This window comes from Danio rerio, chromosome 19, assembly GCF_052040795.2.
Source record: "Danio rerio strain M-AB ecotype USA chromosome 19, GRCz13ab, whole genome shotgun sequence".
NCBI lineage: Eukaryota > Metazoa > Chordata > Actinopteri > Cypriniformes > Danionidae > Danio > Danio rerio.
Window position 1 is genome coordinate 2,739,865 of NC_141039.2, and position 13,730 is coordinate 2,753,594.

At 40.5% G+C, this 13,730-nt stretch overlaps 1 long non-coding RNA gene across 1 annotated transcript; it reads left to right on the forward strand.

Annotated features, from left to right (window-relative positions):
- Positions 1 to 3,493: 3,493 nt before the first annotated feature.
- LOC141378976 (uncharacterized) lies at positions 3,494 to 8,067 on the forward strand. The gene is made up of 3 exons (XR_015516355.2): positions 3,494 to 3,595; positions 4,147 to 4,363; positions 7,200 to 8,067. It is a non-coding gene; the product is annotated as an uncharacterized LOC141378976 (long non-coding RNA).
- The last annotated feature ends 5,663 nt before the right edge of the window (positions 8,068 to 13,730 follow it).

The following is a 13,730-nucleotide window of genomic DNA, read 5'->3' on the forward strand; positions in this document are numbered from 1 at the left end:
CCCACACAAGGAAAAGAGTGACCCACGCATCTCCAGAGACCGCAGAAGTGCCCACTAAGGTGGTTTGGGTGAAATCGTGATGAACGGAGCTGTGTAGCTGAAGCCATGAGCGTCCGAGGTAGTGGTTTATATTTCAGTGAAATCTAAGCAAGAAGTTTGTGGCCTATTTCACTATACAGTACGCAGAACCTCTGATGACAGATGTGGAACCAAATAGGGGCCAGTAAAAGAAAAGTAAAGTGTGTTTTTAATAAACTAAAACCACCACATTTAGTTAGGTAATAAACTATTTTATTTATTTATATTATGTAAAACAATACTCTCGGGTGCATTCAAATATTTAAAATAAATCTAAAATGAAAATAGTAGCTCGTTTAGTGGCAGTGCAGATGGATTCGTCAAATAAAAAGCAGTCAGCCTCTTCTCAGTCAGTGTTGACTTCTCTTTACACAGCATTTTGCAGTCCTGCGTCAGAGCATTTAGAGGACGAGTCGACGTCTCTGTTTCAACTCTAAATAAAGGATATACTGCTTACTTTAACATGCCGTTTCTTTTTCTCTCGGTTCAATGAACTGTATCTGTGTACAGTGGCAGACAGACAGACTTTTGTACATATTATCCAAAAGTACACTGTGAACAATTTCTTGTAGAATCTACAATAACTCACTGGCAGCAGATCACCAGTAACTTACTGTCAATTTTTACAGCAAAAATACTGTATTTACATTTACAGCACAATTTATCTTGCTGTACTGTATATGTATTTTCAGTATTGTTGAACTGCACTATATAATATTCAGCCATTTTCACAATACAACTTTAAAATACAGTCACATACCGCATATCTGTCCAATAGTAAAATACAGTAATATTACAGTAAAATTCTGTGTAATTTACAAATATTGTTAACAGACTATCTATTGCATGTATGATGTTTTTGGGTGGTAAGCTTTGACCTGCTGAATAATGCAGTGAAGAGGTTAGTTGTCACGAGGTTAAAATCTCAATAACAATCAATTAAAGTGTTTAACACTTTTCACTTATAGAAATCTGATATGACAATTACATATATGACAAAGAGGCAAATGTTTGGATTTCTAATATATATAAAAAAATGTATATATATCATATATGCAACATGTTTTACATAAAATTACATTATATATATATATATATATATATATATATATATATATATATATATATATATATATATATATATATATATATATATATATATATATTATATATATATATATATATATATATATATTTATATATATATATATATATATATATATATATATATATATATATATATATATATATATATATATTATATATATATATATATATATATATATATATATATATATATATATATATATATATATATATATATATATATATAAGCTCTAATTTTATACATGCATTTGGCCATTTCAGATTGGTTCTCTGGCATGACATAGTTTTACAACTCAACTTTATAACTTTAAATAAATCAAATAGGGCGTCACGGATATCACAATGGATAGCACGATCAGCTCACAGCAAGAAGGTCACTGGTTCGAATCCCGGCTGGGTCAGTTGGCATTTCTGTGTGGAGTTTGCATGTTCTCCCCATGTTGGCATGGGTTTCCTCTGGGTGCTCTAGTTTCCCTCACAGTCCAAAGACATGCGGTACAGGTGAATTGAATAAGCTAAATTGTCCATAGTGTATCTGTGTGAATGCAAGACTGTATTGGTGTTTCCCAGTGTAGTGTTGTTGCTGGAAGGGCATCTGCTGCATAAAACATATGCTGGAAAAGTTGGCGGTTCATTCCACTGTGGCGACAACAGATTAATAAAGGGACTAAGCTGAAAAGAAAATGAATGAATAACTCAAATACTACAATTATTGAGGAAAAACAAGTGCAGTAAAATGACACTACAGTATGAATATTGCTGTAGTCAAGAATTTAATTTCTGCCTCAAACTGTCTTGTAAAAGTAAACCTACCCTGGCAAAATATTTAAAATAATAAAAAGATTAAGAACTTGTCACAAACACACTTCATTTATAAACTTATGAATACATTTTTAAAAGGCGCAATAGAAGGTTTTCGCCACATGGTGGCGGTCATAACACTCTTAATCAATAATCCACTTTCAGAAACAGCCTGTGGTTTGTCATAATATAGCCTACTGTTCATTGAATTGTAAGGTTATATGTAAGTTTTTATAGCCTACTTTTTTAAAAGTGTGTTTCTGTGGCACGTCGAGATAAATGCAGAAAAACAGCCTAATCATCAAACATAATGAGAACCACCTGACATAGGGAATATTTGCTGGAAATGTTATTTTATGACTTCTTAGGCATAATTGAGAATCTGACAGAACTGACTCGTTAAAGACAGAGTTAAAGTTCATGAAAATACCAGAGCTGCCCTGCCTTCTGACTGTGGAGTGAAGTGTGATTTGTGATTCCCCTTTTCTAAAAGCGCCATAGTGAAAGCCGTTTAGCGGTCAGGGTTTGATGCGCACTGGCGATCATTCCTGAAATATATTAAAGGTATCCTGGAAATCAGGAAATATTACAGGTGCTGGTCAAGGATTACCTCCTCCTCACTTTTCTTTTTCCTTTGCTGAGGAAAGTCCCTCAGACTCCCGCGAGAGGCTACTAGCACAGAAAACCCCTCGACACGTGCTGCTAATGTAAAACCAAAACACAAGCTAGGCTATTTCTGCCTCAGAATTTTAGTATGATCAAAATGCTCTGAAAGAAGTTGTTTGTTTATATGCAGTTAAAAGTTACACAGCCCATATGAAAAAAATGCTTGGCTGATATATGCTTGGGCGAAATATTCATTTAATACATAGTTTTATAACATTGTGTATCCCTGCTGAAAAATCCATCTTAAACCAGCCTAGGCTGGGTGGCTGGTTTTAGCTGGTCGACCAGGCTGGTTTTAGAGGGGTTTTGGCCACTTCAAGGCTGGTTTCCAGCCATTTCCAGCCTGGTCTTAGCTGGTCAGGCTGGAAAATGACCAGCTAAAACCTGCTTGACCAGCCTAGCCAAGCAGGGAGTCCAGCCAGAACCAGCTATATCCAGCTTAAACCAGGCTGGTCAAGCTGGTTTTAGCTGGTCATTTTCCAGCCAGCTAAGACCAGGCTGGAAATGGCTGGAAACCAGCCTGGAAATGGCCAAAACCCCTCTAAAACCAGCCTGGTCAACCAGCTAAAACCAGCCAACCAGCCTAGGATGGTTTAAGCTGGATTTTTTAGCAGGCATGTGTATGTTTGCTTTGCTGTTGTAGTCAATCTTCTCGTTCACCTACAGCAAAATTCTTATAGATTCACAGAAAACTGCTTACTTGCGCATACAGAAATAAGATGCACACAGCAGCAGGTTATGTTGCCCGTTTAGATCCTTTTGCACTCTAAAAGAGTGTAATGCTTTTACCTTGGGCGTGTACTGAAAGAAATCAATATTTATATCTGTCTTGTGACCACAGGCTGTGTAATCCTACGCCAGCAGAATGTCCTCCGCCTCACTGTGGTGGTCGAAAAATTCCCAGTTTTTGAATAAAAGCCACTGGTTTCCTCCAAAGACAAAGGTATGCATTACTGAAATCCCACACACCTCACGTCTGTTCCAGAGGTCACCCTACTGAAAAAAACAACTTAGCAGCCTAGGCTGGTTTTAGCTGGACGACCAAGCTGGTTTTAGAGGGGTTTTGGCCATTTCCAGGCTGGTTTGCAGCCATTTCCAGCCTGGTATTAGCTGGTCAGGCTGGGAGATGACCAGCTAAATCCAGCTTGACCAGCCTAGCCAGGCTGGGAGCCCAGCCAAAACCAGCTATGCCCAGCTTAAACCAGGCTGGTTAAGCTGGTTTTAGCTGGATTTAGCTGGTCATTTTCCAGCCAGACCAGTTAAGACCAGGCTGGAAATGGCTGCAAACCAGCCTGGAAAATGGCCAAAACCCCTCTAAAACCAGCCTGGTCGACCAGCTAAAACCAGCCAACCAGCCTAGGCTGGTTTAAGCTGGATTTTTCAGCAGGGCAGTAGGACAAAGTTTAGAAACTGACATCTACATCTAATAATATGAAGTGTTAATTTAACAATCTAATCTCATTGTATTGCCTGTGTTGTGTTGCTTTCACACAGAAACTCCCCCACAATGTGCAACGTCATCACACAAAGGCCTGGTATGAACTCTGCAACTGTATAAAGGAGCAGAGCCATCAGCAACGCCATGACTGGAATGGCAAGTGTGCATTGATTTCTGAAGGTCAATTTATTTCTGTGACGTAAGGCTGAGTTTTCAGCATCATTACTCCAGTCTTCGTGACACACAATCATTTGCTGAGCTCAGGAAATAAAAGTAAAAATGCATTCATATTTTATTTTTACAATAATATGACACAACATAGTAAAATGCTGTCATGCTTTTGTGAAAACTGCATTGTTAGTTCCTTGATGATACTTTTAACATCATTACTATCATTTTTTACTGTTAATGATTATTCAGAAGTGATTTTATATGCTAATTGATGCATATTAATATTTTTAAAATGCATTAAAGTTTTAACATTAGACTGAAATTGCATTATAAAAAGTTTTGCATCGTTATGAATGTCTTTACTGTCATTTTTTTAGCAGTTGTAGTGCATGCATGAGCAGCACGGCGGCTTAGTGGTTAAGCCAAAGGAAAATGAATGAATGAATAAATGAATAGTGCGTGCATAATGAACAAAAGTCTTCTTGAAAAAGTCAAACTGAGCTAAAAAAGAAACACTGTGCCTTTAAGATACTAAAGCCAATTAAAGCTTACAGTACCAATAATAGAGCAGCAACTGTTGACGTGGTGACGGATGACATAAATACAGTCCAGTTATGCAGACATAAATTCTAAAAATTACTTTGGGTTAGCTTGCAAAGTCCACAAATGCATTCCTTTACACATCCAAGACAAACTCCAAACTCTTTGTTTTCAATATTGTAACAAGCTTGTGGTGGGGTTGGTGTGATTTAAAGCGGTCTTGAAGTGAGAAATCAAAATTCCCTTGACCTTTTAACGCTGGTTTCATCCTGTAAGTTTCTGAGTTCAAAACGTTCTCATTAGTCAAAAAATGAATGGGTCACTGCATTATGTAGAACTAGCCTAGAGTTAAAACTAGCCTAGAGTGTTGTCTTCTGTTAAAAACTAGCCTAGACCGATGTCTGCTGTTAAACGCTATGTTAGAGCACCGTCTGCTGTTATAAACTAGCCTAGAGCGCCATCTGCTGTTAAAAACTTTAGCCTAGAGCAGTGGTTCTCAAAGTGGGGGTCGGGACAATTCGCTTAGCGATTTCCAAAAATATTTTAATAAACTATTAGAATTACCATATTTTATCCATAGCCTGCAGAAAATAAAAATAGTTTTTAACTTATAATGTATTTAATTTATACTTAATATTTAATATTTACATAAAAAAACATGCAAATAAAAAGCCATCATCCTTTCAATTTTTTTCCATTGGATTGCGACCCCTGGGGGGACTATGCTAAATTAACGTCACAGCAATAGCGTTAGCTGCAGCAGATTAATGTTATGGGACAATGTTAAACTTTAACACCTTGATGGCACTCGCATATAATAAAAATAAAGGCCACAACTGAACAAGGAGGATGATCTCCAAGTGTCTTCAAGTCTCTAAAATTAAACCAAGAATAGTCTTGTGTTATAAACATTGTGCTCACTATTCTCACTAAGTGAGATTAATCTTAAATTAAACAAGTGAATAATGATTATAAAATGTATGTGGTAGTAAGACTGTTTGCTTATGTTCATATAATTCCTACTGGTGAGTGTGTACCATTGTGTGCAATAATTTTATGCTTTTAACCACCGCTGATTATAGTGAGGGTCGCGAGTCAATGGAGTTGTTATTTTAGGGGTTCGCGGGCTGAAAAGTTTGAGAACCCCTGTCCTAGAGTGCCATCTGCTATTCTAAACTAGCCTAGAGCACTGTCTGCTGTAAAAAACTAGCCAAGAGCACCATCTGCTGTTAAAAACAAGCCAAGAGCGTTATCTGCTAAAAACAAGCACAGAGCGCCATCTGCTGTTAAAAATTAGCCTAGAGTGCCATTTGCTGTTCAAAACTAGCCTAGAGCGTAATCTGCTTTTGAAAACAAGCCTAGAGCGCCAACTGCTGTTCAAAACCAGCCTAGAGCATCGTCTGCTGTTATAAACAAGCCTAGAGCGTCATCTGCTGTTCAAAACCAGCCAAGAGCGTCATCTGCTGTTAAAAACTAGCCTATAGTTCCATCTGCTGTTATAAACACTAGTCTAGAGCACCATCTACTGTCAAAAACCAGCCTAGCGCGCCATCTGCTGTTAAAAACCAGCCTAGAGCGCAATCTGCTGTTAAAAACCAGCCTAGAGTGCCATCTGCTTAATAATAACCAGCCTAGAGTGCCATCTGCTGTTATAAACACTAGCCTAGAGCGCCATCTACTGTTAAAAACCAGCCTAGAGCGCCATCTGCTGTTAAAAACAAGCCTAGAGCGCCATCTGCTTAATAATAACCAGCCTAGAGTGCCATCTGCTGTTATAAACACTAGCCTAGAGCGCCATCTACTGTTAAAAACCAGCCTAGAGCACCATCTGCTGTTAAAAACAAGCCTAGAGTGCCATCGGCTGTTATAAACACTAGCCTAGAGCGCCATCTACTGTTAAAAACCAGCCTAGAGTGCCATCTGCTGTTAAAAACAAGCCTAGAGCACCATCTGCTGTTAAAAACAAGCCTAGAGTGCCATCGGCTGTTATAAACACTAGCCTAGAGCGCCATCTACTGTTAAAAACCAGCCTAGAGTGCCATCTGCTGTTAAAAACAAGCCTAGAGCACCATCTGCTGTTCAAAACCAGCATAGAGCGCCACTGCTGTTAAAACAAGCCTAGAGCGCCATCTGCTGTTATAAACACTAGCCTAGAGCGCCATCTACTGTTAAAAATCAGCCTAGAGCACCATCTGCTGTTCAAAACCAGCCTAGAGTGCCATCTGCTGTTCAAAACCAGCCTAGAGCGCCATCTGCTGTTATAAACACTAGCCTAGAGCGCTATCTACTGTTAAAAACTAATCTCAGAATGAAATTAAGAATGAATTTTGAAGCGTTTTGAGCATCTCAGAATTGACGGATTTCACGATTTTTCACCACAGCTTTACTATTATTGCAGGTGTTTTAAAATCTTCAACCTGTTCAATGAGTCTTTGATTACAGTAGCGAGAAAACATCAAGAAATGTCACCAAATTTCAGCAATATGGAGGGGAAATTCTGTGAATGAAAGCCTACGCCTCTGACTCATCTGCCCATTCACTTGTTGTTCTTCCGTCTGAAGAATTAAAGACTCACAACCTGTTCTGCACGTCACACTTCTCTGTGGTCCACAAGATTACACACCATACAAGGCCAAATCAGCACAAAACCTCAGTTTCTCAAGCTCAGCGCCAACCTGAAGCTCAAACCCCTCATTTTTATTACGTCACAGTGTGGTTGTGTGTTCCTCAATGATGGGCAAACCGTGATGAAATGACAGTGATGCCACATGGTTTCACTGTGGTCAGCCCACGCATGGCCATACACATGAAGACGAGTGAGAGCGGAAGCAGACGCTTGTGTGTTTCTCGCTCAGACATCTGGCGGTTTGTTGGTGAAGCCAGCGTGTGGTTAACCTCCACTGTAAACTGCATGCTAAATCTCTCACCGCTGAAACAGTCCTGCGGTGGATACAGAGGGAATTTTGAAATTACATCATAGTTTGAACTAAACTCAGGTGACAAGGTGGCTCAGTGGTTAGCACTGTCGCCTCACAGCAAGAAGGCTGCTGGTTCGAGTCTTGGCTGGCTCAGTGTTGTTAAACTGACATGTTTATTTTGCTAGCTCAGATTGTTAGCGTTTGTTTGCTAAGAGGGAAAGAAGGAAACGAAAGCCAATTGAAAGTACATCATACATCCATAAACATTTCATATATTATATCTACAATATAAGGTCGACTACGATACATCATACGACATACTGAAATAAAAGTCTCAGCAACTTCTGGAGATGTTTGCGGCTCTGTTTTTGTTCAGACCTCGTGATGATGCTTTAATCAATGGCTAATGAAGAAGAATCAGTGGGTGTTTCCGTTTTCAGATCTATAAATGTGTTGGGGTTTAGTTACAGAAGCGTCTAGAAGGGGAATTCACGTCATGTTCCCCTTTTAAAGGTAGAAGAGGAAAGGTTTTCATGTAACATTTAAAGTGTTGATCTATAAAATGTCAAAAAAGTCCTCGAAAATTCTGATGCACTGAATGAAATGCTCATTTGTTTATACTATTATATTAATGTAAAATGGCAAAAACTGAACAATAAATGTCTGCTCTGAGGTTTGATGTGAAAATAAATTAATATGTTTTAGTTATATTGATTTAATACACAAACAAATGACACTTATTTCACATTTATCACATATTTATTTAGAAATAAAAGTCATTTCGTTGAATTAGTTATTCTTTTCTCAGATCAAATTACACAATTAAAATAAAACATGAGATGCTTATTGTCATATTGAACATCACATCCCTTTTTTGATCTCTCTCTCTCTCTCTCTCTCTCTCTCTCTCTCTCTCTCTATATATATATATATATATATATATATATATATATATATATATATATATTTATATATATATACATATATATATATATATATATATGTATATAATCCAAGTATACAGTGCTGTCGACTCACAGCAAGAAGGTCGCTGCTTCGAGTCTTGGCTGGGTCAGTTGGCATTTCTGTGTGGAGTTTGCATGTTCTCCTTGCGTTTGCGTGGGTTTTCCTCCGGGTGCCTTGGTTTTACCCACAGTCCAAAGACATGCGGTACAGGTGAATTGGGTATGCTAAAATGTCCATAGTGTATGAGTGTGTATGGATGTTTCCCAGAAATGGGTTGCTGCTGGAAGGGCATCCGCTGCATAAAACATGTGCTGGATAAGTTGGTGGTTCATTCCACTGTGGCGACCCCAGATTAATAAAGAGACTATGCCGACAAGAAAATAAATGAATGATTGAATAATAATAATTATTATTATTATTATTCAACCCAGGCTCATTCTGAGAACGTAGTCCCGCGGACATTTCTTGAGACCGTGATTTATTTAGCCAGAAGTACGTATGGCTGCATTTCATTTATTTAAGCGAACGCTATGGTGCGGTGTGATGCCGTTCCTCTTTGCGCTTGCCGGCTGACTGCTTACCTCTGTGTGGAGGGCTTTCCCGCCACAACCAGTTTGTCCAGGTAGCTCGTCGTGTACATCGGTGGATTGGAGACATGTGAGAGGAGCTGACGATGGCGACGACTGGGTTCGAGTCTGGGGAAGAACTGTTCCAGAAATCAGGTGAGACAAAAACAGAATCCAAAAATAATACGAATGAGTGAACAACAGGGTGAGAAAGTGGTGAAATCCGAAAACGATGTAAAAATCAGACGAGGGCTTTTCTTTTTCCGGACGGCTTTTGTAAATCGTTGCTTGGGTTTAGGGAAGCAAGCGGGTGGGCGGGTCAATCGGTAAAACCGGTTGGGTTAAGGGAAAGAGGAAGAGGGTGGGTCGGCCGATTGGCCGGTCACCCAGTCAATCAGTCAGACAGACGGTCACTCGACAGCGGCCTCCGATGGACAGCCTCCGAAGAACAGCGCGGGCGTAAACGGCACTCGCGAGAGATGTTCAAGATGCAAAACAGCACACACAACGGCCTCTTGCGGATTCGCGAAAACAAAAACTGCACAAACACGTATCTCCCGGGACGTATTTCGCGGCCTCAACATCCACGGGACTACATTTTCAAAATGAGCCTGGGTGGTTATTATTATCATTATTATTATTATTATTATTATTCATTCATTTTCTTTTCGGCTTAGTCCCTTTATTAATCAGGGGTCACCACAGTGGAATGAACCGCCAACTTATCCAGCAAGTTTTTACGCAGCGGATGCCCTTTCAGCCGCAACCCATCTCTGGGAAACATCCACACACACATTCACACACACACTCATACACTACGGACAATTTAGCCCACCCAATTCACCTGCACCGCATGTCTGTGGGGGAAACCGGAGCACCCGGAGGAAACCCACGCGAAGGCAGGGAGAACATGCAAACTCCACACAGAAACGCCAACTGAGCCGAGGATCGAACCAGCGACCCAGCGACCTTGTTGCTGTGAGGCAACAGCACTACCTACTGCCCACTGCCTCGCCATTATTATTAATTATTATTATTATTATTATTATAAAAGAGGTGGTGGGAGGTCAATTTTTTAATAACTGTTTATATTAACGGCTTATTGTTTTTATTAAAAACATGTAATTTAACAATATTAAATCAGTGAGAAATGTGATAATTGTGTAATATGAAAAAAAGTTATTATATAAGCCAGTGGAGTGATGTTGGGGGGGGGCTCTCAAAAGCTTAAACTCCTGCTGAAAATGATGAGAATCCTGTATGGGCTGCTGGTGCGCTACAGCAAGTGTTTAACTGTCAACCTGCAGCAGTTTAGTGTTGACCTACTCCACACCGAGCGAAGGCTGATTGATGACTGCAAAATCACAGCCAGCACTGACCCGAACTCTGCATGTGGGGTACGAGTGACCTCTGATCTTTATGTAGATCATTCTTTGTCCATTTTAAATCTCAGTAAAGCCGCTTCTCTGGAAGCCTAAAAACACACACTCATAAATCTTCAACCCAGGCTCACTGAAAATATGTGAAAATACATTGCTCCGGGTACGTTTTGCTGCACGTTCCAGATGACAAATCCACCAGAGGGCGCTGTTTACATTTTTACGAATTTAAAAATACATTACTTAAAGTATGTTTTGTTGTTCATTTCAGATACATGTCTTTCTTGTACACGTACAGGTAAAGGTACAGATCAAGTACCTGTTCTGCCACCCTGTTCTTGTAAATTCTTGTTTTGGTGGCAGAGTCCGGACGCTAGCTCTGTCTTGTCCTGTTTCTGTCATTGTGTGTGTCTCTGTATGTGAACGCGATTGATGCAGGTGCGTGAGGTCTTTGCGTGTTTGTAATTGCGTGCTCCCGTCCGGGTGTTCACGTTTGTTTGTTTGCAGCGTGGTGTTTAATTCCCAGCATCTCAGTCTAGTTGGTTCCAGTTTCGGTCGGCGCTGGGACGAAACATGCACGCGGTTAATGAGTTCCCTCATTGGCTGCGTGTTCTTGTCTAGTTTTATGTGAGCACATGGCTTGTGTTGTCTCTGTGTCATGTGCTCTCTCGTCTATTGTCTAGTCCCACCCTTATTACCCATTATTAGTTAATAGTGTTCATCTGTTTGTGTGTTAATTTACTTCTGCTTATATTCTCCTCATGTCTGCTGTCCAGTGCCAGTTCATCGTCTCTATTCCCCCTGTGCTCATGCTTCAGTCTTGTCTCGCCAGCCAAGTTTGTTTGTGTTATAGTAATGTTTTTCACGTCGGTGTAGTTTGTTTTGCCTTTTTGTTATATTTGTATTTTATTATTAAAGGTTCAGGACACCCTGGAGTACTTTTTTTTTTTATATTAACAGATGTGTGTGTGTTGAGCATCAGTTAAGTCAATGTTAGCACCTGTCAGCTTTAATTGTGGGGGAAACTGGATCATTTTGATCCGGTTTCTCATAATTATTCATAGCGGAGTTTTCATATCCTATGAGAAGAGCCGGCTGCTTAATTATTCATGAGACCTGCCAGACCTGCCAGTGTCAAGCCCGAGCTGTGAGAGACGGCCCCACGGTTCACAGTATTTAGCCGTTCATGAAGGCTCATATGTGTTTGTTTCCATGATCCACGGGGTTTGTTGCATGTTTTCCCCCGCGATCTTGTAAGGGCCGATCATACAGCAAAGCTGTGTGTGTGCTGCTAGCATTTTTGTCGGGAGAGCAGCACGAGAATTAGTGAATGGCGGACGCTGTCTTTTATCAGGAGTTCGTTCACATTCAGACACATCACTGTGCCGCTGTGTTTGCCTAAATCCTCCAGATTACCAGCAGGGCTAACGGTTAAAATAGACAGGTCAGGAGACCTGCTGCACTGAGTCTGCTGGATACGGGGATTGAGGGAGAAGTCTTCATTTACAGAGTTTACATGAACACGATTATCTTTATAATGATATAAATTGTGGTTATGTGTATATGAAATTACGAATAACAAATGTAGCAGGGCATTAAATCACTGTTCATTTCTTTGCATTTTAACTTTGTAAACTATAAACTCATGCGTCTCCTCACGGTTTGTCTCATTTTGTGAGTTAACTGACAATAACAGTTGTTCGCTCACCTTTTCCCCTGCTGGCCACGCCCACTCCTGCCCTTTGCACGCGGAGCTCCACGCCCATTAATCATGCATCTTTTGAAAAAACTCTGAAGTAGTCTTTAACCGAAAGTGGGGGGTGTCATGGCCCTTTAATAAACCCATATTATTTTCTGCAATTAAGTCCTCGCTCCTTTTCCCTAACCACAACCCTGACAGTACCAACCTAAAGTCTTCCTTAAACGCAACTAATAATGCTTTCAAAAGCAGATGGAAGAGAAATCATGTAGTTTTTCCTTGATTTTCTTTCTCTTTTGTGGAAGCCACTGCAGCACAAGGTGTCACAAACTCACACAATGGAGGTGGAGCTTTTGTAGCCTAATGTACAACACCAACACAGATAATATGGCGCTGCACATTATTAAAAATGTTCATGAAAGTCACTTTTTTAGGTTTAAAAGTTGTTCACCCTGCTAAAAAATCCAGCTTAAACCAGCCTAAACTGGTTGGCTGGTTTTAGCTGGTTGACCAGACTGGTTTTAGAGGGGTTTTGGCCACTTCCAGGCTGGTTTCCAGCCATTTCCAGCCTGGTCTTATGGTCAGGCTGGGAGATGACCAGCTAAAACCAGCTGCAGCCTAGCCAGGCTGGGAGCCCAGCCAAAACCAGCTATGTCCAGCTTAAACCAGGCTGGTCCAGCTGGTTTTAGCTGGATTTAGCTGGTCATTTTCCAGCCTGACCAGCTAAGACCAGGCTGGAAATGGCTGGAAACCAGCCTGGAAGTGGCCAAAACCCCTCTAAAACCAGCCTGGCCGACCAGCTAAAACCAGCCAACCAACCTAGGCTGGTTTAAGCTGGATTTTTCAGCAGGGCAAGCTCCCATAATGTAATTCTAAAGCATAAATAAATCAAAAAGAATCACAAAATACGGAAAACTGCTAATTCAGCGATGTTTTTTCACAGGTTTTGGGGATTCGGAGTGTGTTGAGCATGTTGATTTATTGACATCCTCATGCTAAAGAGTATTTTACAGCATGCGAAGCAAGTGAAATATTGAAGTTGTCACCGGCCTTTTTAGGGCTTTAATCTAAACATGTCACGGCAGAGAAAGCAACCGTGATGCTTTCCAGAGGCCCGTTTGTTTGGGAGTTTGACAAAAAAGCCCCGTTGGGTCAGCGGGCAGCCCGAGCAGACAGACCCATGGTCAGAGCAGGGGAATGTGATATATTGTGGCAGGAAGATTGAAGCGGAGCAGCATGGCCTCAAGCCCAACCGACCAGCAACAAAAACAAAGGCCAGAGGAGAGCATACCATGGGGGAGGATGAGAAACGCTCCCAAATCCCTAACATTACGCTCAATGCCCAGCCTGCCATTCTTCATTATGAGCTCTGCCACGTTTAAAAAGAATTAGAGTCATCGG